Raw genomic sequence first — 6835 nt, 5'->3', positions numbered from 1 at the left:
TTCGGTTTATGACTGCTAGGGCTGATCCTGTGTCCAATTCCATTTTCACTTGGGCTCCGTCTATCTTGAGCGTGACCCAGATAGTCTGGTGATCCTCCATTTTGATTACATTATGTAGTTTCAGACAACCCAGCTCCTTGCTTCCGGAGTCTGTATCACTTTTCTGTTCGTCTGAACTACTCTCCGTCACCTTATGTACCTTTTTGTACTTCTCTTGTGGAGATTTCTTGCTGCTGGTTTTCTTCCCCGACCTGCAGACTCTTGCTATGTGTCCTGCTTTTCCACACTGTCTGCACACTTGGTCCTTGAACCAACAATCCTTCTGGTCGTGTGTTGTTCTGCCGCAGCGATAACACTTCCCTGCTCCATATGACATTTCATTGGTGCCATATTCTTGCGGTCTCCGTTGTATCTCTGCAGCGCCCCGTGCGGCTGCTTCGTGTGATACTGCCATGCTAAAAGCCTTGTCCAGCATAAGATCCTGTTCTGATAGAATCCATTTCTGGGTTCCTTCACTTTGAAGCCCACACACAAACTTGTCCCTTAAAGTATCTGCTAGTCCCGTTCCAAACTGGCAGTGTTTCGATAGCTTGCGCAGTTCTGTTAAATACTCAGCATTACTTTCGTCTTTATGCTGGTTCCTTTAGTGGAACTTAAATCTTTCTGGTATCAGCAGCGGTGTGGGGTTTAAATGGTCCTGTAGGATTGCCACTATGTTTTCGAAATCCTTATCCACTGGCTTCTCTGGGGTTATTAGGTTTCGCAGTAAGCCATACATTTTTGCACCCATGGAATTCAACAAAACCAGTGCTTTCCTGGCATCTGGCACTTCATTCGCCTTGCAATACACCTCAATGCGTTCCACATATGTGGCCCAATCTTCGACTTCATTGTCGAACGCTGTGACACTGCCACTCTTCGGCATCCCTGGGTGTGGTTAGACTGGCTAAAATGGCGTCTCCCGCGCTCTCCCTTCTGCTCCGCTCTCGCCCTTCTTCTCTGCTGCGGCTTCAAAATGGCGTCTCCCGCGCTCTCCCTTCTTCTCCGCAGCTCAAATTGCGTCTCCCACACTTCCTTACTTCTCCCGCGGACGCTGCTCAGCCCTTGAGCCCTGGCTGCGCTCTGTGCGTTTTCCTGTGCGCCTCTCTCGTTGCTGCCGCTCGGTCCTGAACCCCGGCTCTGCTTTACCCTCTCTCTCTTTTTGTTTTCCGTCGACGCTGCTCGGTCTTCAACCCCCGGCTGCGCCCTGTGCGCTTTACCCTCTCTGTTACCCCATCGACGCTGCTCAGCCTTTTCTGTGCCGTCGGTAGGCTCCAGCCGCCGCTGTCCGGGAAGGGTCTGCGCTGTACCTGTTGCCAGCCTGTTGCTGTATCGTCGTGGCTGGAGAACCAAGCCCAGCTCTCAACAGCCTCCCCTGCGATGCTCACTCTCTGCCGGATGACTGGGCGGTTGCTTGTGGTCGATGCCCGTGCTTCTGGCCTCGACTTTCTTCCACTGTCCTCCAGGAGCGAATCCTTGGGAGGAAATGCAGAGTTGCAGGTAGGTTCGAATCGACCTCGTCGCCACTATTAAATCCGTGAATCTTAAGGTATGGTGTTCTTCAATAAATAGACGGAGACTGCAGATCAACAATCAACAGGTGTTTACTGGAATAACAACAGAAAATGCTGGAAAAACTCAGCAAGTCAGGCAACATCCGTGGAGAGAAATTTGAGCTGACGTTTCGGGTTTGACCCTTCTTCACTGGATGAGGGTAGTCTAATAACTAACAGTACAGATGCTCAGGGCTTATATACAGGTGTGGTCACTGCCGGTACTACAGTATACAGGAGCTGTAAAAGTAGTTCTCTCTTAAAGGTACATATACTACAGTATTTACCCCATCTTCTGGATCAAAATCTGACCACAGCTGCTTGTAAGTACTGGACTGATACATCAAAGCACGCAGCTAGTGATTGTGTGCAGCTCAGTTAGCTGTCCATGTGGGCCACAGTCTGTCGGCACATGCTGCCGGAGTCTCATTTGCTCTACGTCTGCTATAGCCTTTATAAGGATCCCCTGCTAGCCCCAACTTAGTCAATTAAATATTGTAGAGGGACCTGCCACTATCGGATATTCTTGCGGAGTGGAGTTATCTTATTCAATTCGGACTACACCAATTTACATCAACCAGAATTTCACTGTGGCCACAATGAAAGTCTGGTTTTAACAGGTTAATTTACCTCATAACTCCAAGGTTAGATCTTAGACTGAAACTTAATCTTTTGTTAACCAAACTTTTTGTTGCTCTTCTCAGTGTTTATACTCCAGCTTAACTCAGATTGTAATAGGTTTTTCCATTCTGAGGGCACAATCTCATTCGCACATTCTTAAACTTCCCAAAATCCAAGACAAGACAAAGGGGTTAAATGCTTTTCTTTAACACAGAGAAGTGGGTGGAGCTACAACACACAGCAGACATTTCTTTTTTCCTAAAGGACAGATTTTCAGACAAAGGAATATTGTAACCTCTTAAACATTCCTGGTCAGGAAAACATTCACACTCACACATTTTCATATAAACTGTAATTCCAGCATATGTCTAAGGTTCCTTTCACTCAGCAAATCTCGTGTTTTACTTGTCTTGGTACAGATGCTAATAACTTCCATGTTGGTAAAATTTTAAGTTTATTTTTTTCCTTCCTTTTTAAGTCGGTGACTCAACAGCTTTCCCAAGTTTCCAAATCCCTGTTTGTTTCTTTTTTTTCCTTGCTGGGGTTTCAAATTGGTTCGCCTGCAAATTAGATCTTTTTCCTTCTTTATCTCTCCCTTCTGTTTCAATTCCTTACATTATCTGTTGCCTCTTTATCTTTAGCTCCTCCCCCACCAAGCCTTTGGCTCTCTGCACTTTTTTTTTTATCTGCCAGGAGTCGGGTTATAGAATCCAGGTCCAGTCATAACTAACTGCTATGTTCCTGTCAATCACTCTGTTTCATTAAACACACACCAACCCTTTAGTCCCGAGGTTTCGAGTTTTAACCATTTTGTGACTGTAGGGGCTTAATTTCATTCACTCACTACGGTGCACCCATTCATTCATTTGTTGAGGTTTCGCCGCCTCTCGGCTTTAGGGAACGACCTGCCCCTAACTGAGGTTTCGCCGCCTCACGGCTTTAGGGAACGCCCTGCCCCTGTTGTGTCCGTGTGTTAATAGAGACACTGAAAGCAGGAGTTGGTTTCACAGGTGTTTACTGAACAAAGTCTGGAGGTGAACTAACTGATACAACACAATATACAGGCTTATATAGCCCGAGTGGCCATTACCAGCATTACAGTACACAGGGGGCTCTTAAAGGCACATACACTACAATTCCTCCCCTTTTAGCCAACCAGTACATAATATTTTAAGTAATCATTAATTACATGTTACAAGAACAATAATCTACACATTGCTGCAGCTAATCAATTATAAGTCAGTCTCTCTGGAGGCTTCCTGACTCGGTCCGGATAACGCCTCGGTGGTGTAGTAGTTTCTGGTGGTGCAGTAGGTTCTTTTGGCAAGGCTGATTCGGCTTGAATGCCAGTGTCGGCTTCATCTGGTTCCAGTATCACCGGATCGGAGGTAGATACTATGGGTATCTCTACTTCATCATTAGGCGTATAGAGTTGTGGTGTAGGTTGTCCCTTATCGGATGACTCTATGATTTATCAGCATGGCGCCTTATTATGCTTTCTCCAATGTCCACCGTATACATCAGCGGTCCTAGTCGTGTGCAAATAGTTCCAGGCTGCCATTTCTCGGTACGGTAGTCCCGGGCCAAAACTTGTTGACCTATCTGGAAGGTTCTAGTTGGCCTTTAATTCATGCCTTGAAATTGCCGGTTCTCCACGTCCCTTCTGATGTTTGGCTTGATCAAATCCAGCCGGCATCTTAGGCTTCTATTGAAGAACATCATGGCGGGAGTTTGGTTTGTAACCATATGTGTTGCATTCCTGTATGCAAACAAGAAGTTATCGACCTTATGCTGAAGTTTTATGTCTTCATTACCCATGGCCTTTCAGCCAATCCATTGGTGGCGGGATGGTATGGGGCGGACGTGTAGTGCTTAACCCCATTGTTTTTTAAGAACTTCCTGAATTCTTCGGACACAAATTGCGGTCCATTATCAGAACAGATCTGTTCAGGCAGCCCATTCCTGGCAAATATGGTCCTTAATACTGTGATGGTTTTTTCCGTGGTGGTGGAGGACATCTTTATTACCTCCGGCCACTTGGAGTGTGCATCAACCGCGATTAAGAACATTGAGTCCATAAATGGACCAGCAAAGTTGATGTGCACCCTTTGCCATGGAGATGAGGGCCACTCCCATGGATGTAGAGGGGCTTGTGATGGAGCGTTTTGGACCTTCTGGCATCCTAGGCAGCTCTTCGTCATTTCTTCGATGTCTCCATCGATACCTGGCCACCATACAAACGCCCTGGCTAGGTTCTTCATTTTCACTCCACCCAGATGCCCCTCGTGAAGCTCCTTTAGAACTTTATCCTGGAGTTTGGGTGGAATCACCACTCTGGATCCACACATCAAGGTTCCTCGGCACACTGACAGCTGTTCTCTTCTTTGCGAGAATGCTGGCAACAGTGGTTCGCCATGTGCTGACCATCCCTTCACTGTTAAATCGTAGACTCGTGAGCGAGTCGGGTCATTTCTCGTTTCCCTTTCAATGGCAGAATTTGTTACTGGTAGACATTCGACTATGGTAGAGTGGAACATCTCCACTGGGTCTACTGTAGGTGCCTCTTCTACCGTTGGCAACAGTAGGCGCGATAAACCGTCAGCATTCCCATGCTGTTTTGATCCTTTGTATTCTATGTTATATTGGTGTGCCCCTAGAAAAAGGGACCACCTCTGTAGCCTTTGCGCCGTCATAATGGGAACACCCTTTTTAGGGTTGAATATGGAGATGAGGGGTTGATGGTCAGTCAACAAGGTAAATTTTTGTCCGTGTAGGTAATGGTTGAATTTCTTCACTCCCCATACCAGGCTGAGTGCTTCCCTGTCGATTTGGGCATAGTTACGCTCAGCTGAGTTCAATGAGCGTGACGCAAAAGCTATCGGCCGTTCCGAGCCATCAGGGAAATTATGCGATAATACCGCTCCTACGCCGTAAGGGAATGCATCGCACGCCAGTCTGATTGGCAATGATGGGTTGTAATGAGCCAAAACTTCCTTGGACGTGATTAAGTCTTTGCATTTATGGAAGGCACGTTTACAGTCTTCGCTCCATTTCCAAATGACTCCTGTTTGTAGCAGTTCATTAAGAGGGTGCAGAAGAGTTGATAAGTTCGGTAAAAATTTATGATAGTAATTTATTAATCCCAGGAACGACCTTAATTGTGAAACATTTTCAGGTGCTGGGGCTTTTATGACCGCTTCAATTTTTTCAGGTGACTTATGCAACCCTTCCTTATTAATTATGTGGCCACAATATGATATTTGATTCTGGAAAAATTCACACTTGGGGTGATTTGCTCGTAGGCCCCGTTCTCTCAGCCTAGTGAGCACCTGCTCCAAATTGGCAAGGTGCTCGTTGTCATTTTCTCCTGTTACAAGGATGTCATCTAGGTAGCATTGAGTCCCCGGAATCCCTTGGAGGACTTGCTCCATAGCTCTTTGCCAGATAGCTGGAGCTGATGCTACTCCGAAAACCAGTCGATTGTACTGGTACAGGCCTTTGTGTGTATTTATCGTGAGATACTTTTTAGAGGCCTCTTCAACCTCCATCTGTAGATATGCCTGTGCCAAGTCAATTTTGGTGAAACGTTTCCCTCCGGATAGTGAGGCGAAAATATCTTCTATCCTCGGAAGAGGATACTGTACCGTGTGAAGGACCGGGTTTACAGTCACCTTGAAGTCTCCACAGATGCGAATTTTTCTCTGTTCTTCAGATTTATCATTATTCAATGTTTTCTTCATGACCAGGACGATGGGTGTTGCCCACTCGCTCCAATCTATCTTGGATAATACGCCTGCCTTTTCCAAATTCTCCAGCTCTGCCTCGGCTGCTGGACGAATTGCGTATGGCACCGGCCTTGCCTTAAAAAACTTGGGAATTGCCGCATCTTCCACTTTTATTGAGGCGGTGATGCCTCTCAAGGTTCCTAGTTTCTCTTGAAACACTTCCTTGGCATTGGCCAAGATGTCTTTTAATCGTTCAGGTGTAAGATTCGAAATTTTCAGCAATAATCACGCAAGAAAATAGGGTTAATAAGACAGTTTTATTGACCGAAAGAAGCTTGTACAGCAAAACCTTGATAAAAGGGGCATACAAAATGGCCGCCGGACCTCGTGATCAGTTTCTGGGACCATTTGATTTCTGTTACTACAAGCCAGACAGGCTTGTGGATTGAGGACAGTAAGCCCGCGAAAGCCAGTATCGGGAAAACGAAACTCAGGGAACTGAGCATACATATTAATTGGATTCTAAGTACAGGACAGTCTTGGGTTACAGGATGAGGCCCATCAAGAAATGGGCGGACAATTGAATGAACACTTAAACCCATTTACTTTACAAAGGAAAACCATTTGACAGCCATCAAGGGCAATCTCCAGACCGATCAATATACGAACCGAGTTACGGTGACAAAGTAAAAGGCATTATCGGCCCAGGAAGGCCAGTTAAGCTATCACCGGCTCCCGTTACAAGACAAAGCGCCCCTGCAGAGATTTCTGCCTGCCAAAATATTACAAAGACAGGACTATGATTTGGCGGGAGATAAGACTGTCCCAAAAGGGTATAAGTATGGATTTGAAAAGTCCATCAGTAGGATGACAATTACGACTCCGATTACGGTTCGC

This window comes from Somniosus microcephalus, chromosome 4 (genome assembly GCF_052327205.1).
Source record: "Somniosus microcephalus isolate GS21.2 chromosome 4, FLI_Smic_1.0, whole genome shotgun sequence".
Lineage (NCBI taxonomy): Eukaryota > Metazoa > Chordata > Chondrichthyes > Squaliformes > Somniosidae > Somniosus > Somniosus microcephalus.
The sequence above is the reverse complement of the archived record's forward strand: the minus strand, read 5'-3'. Positions refer to the sequence as shown.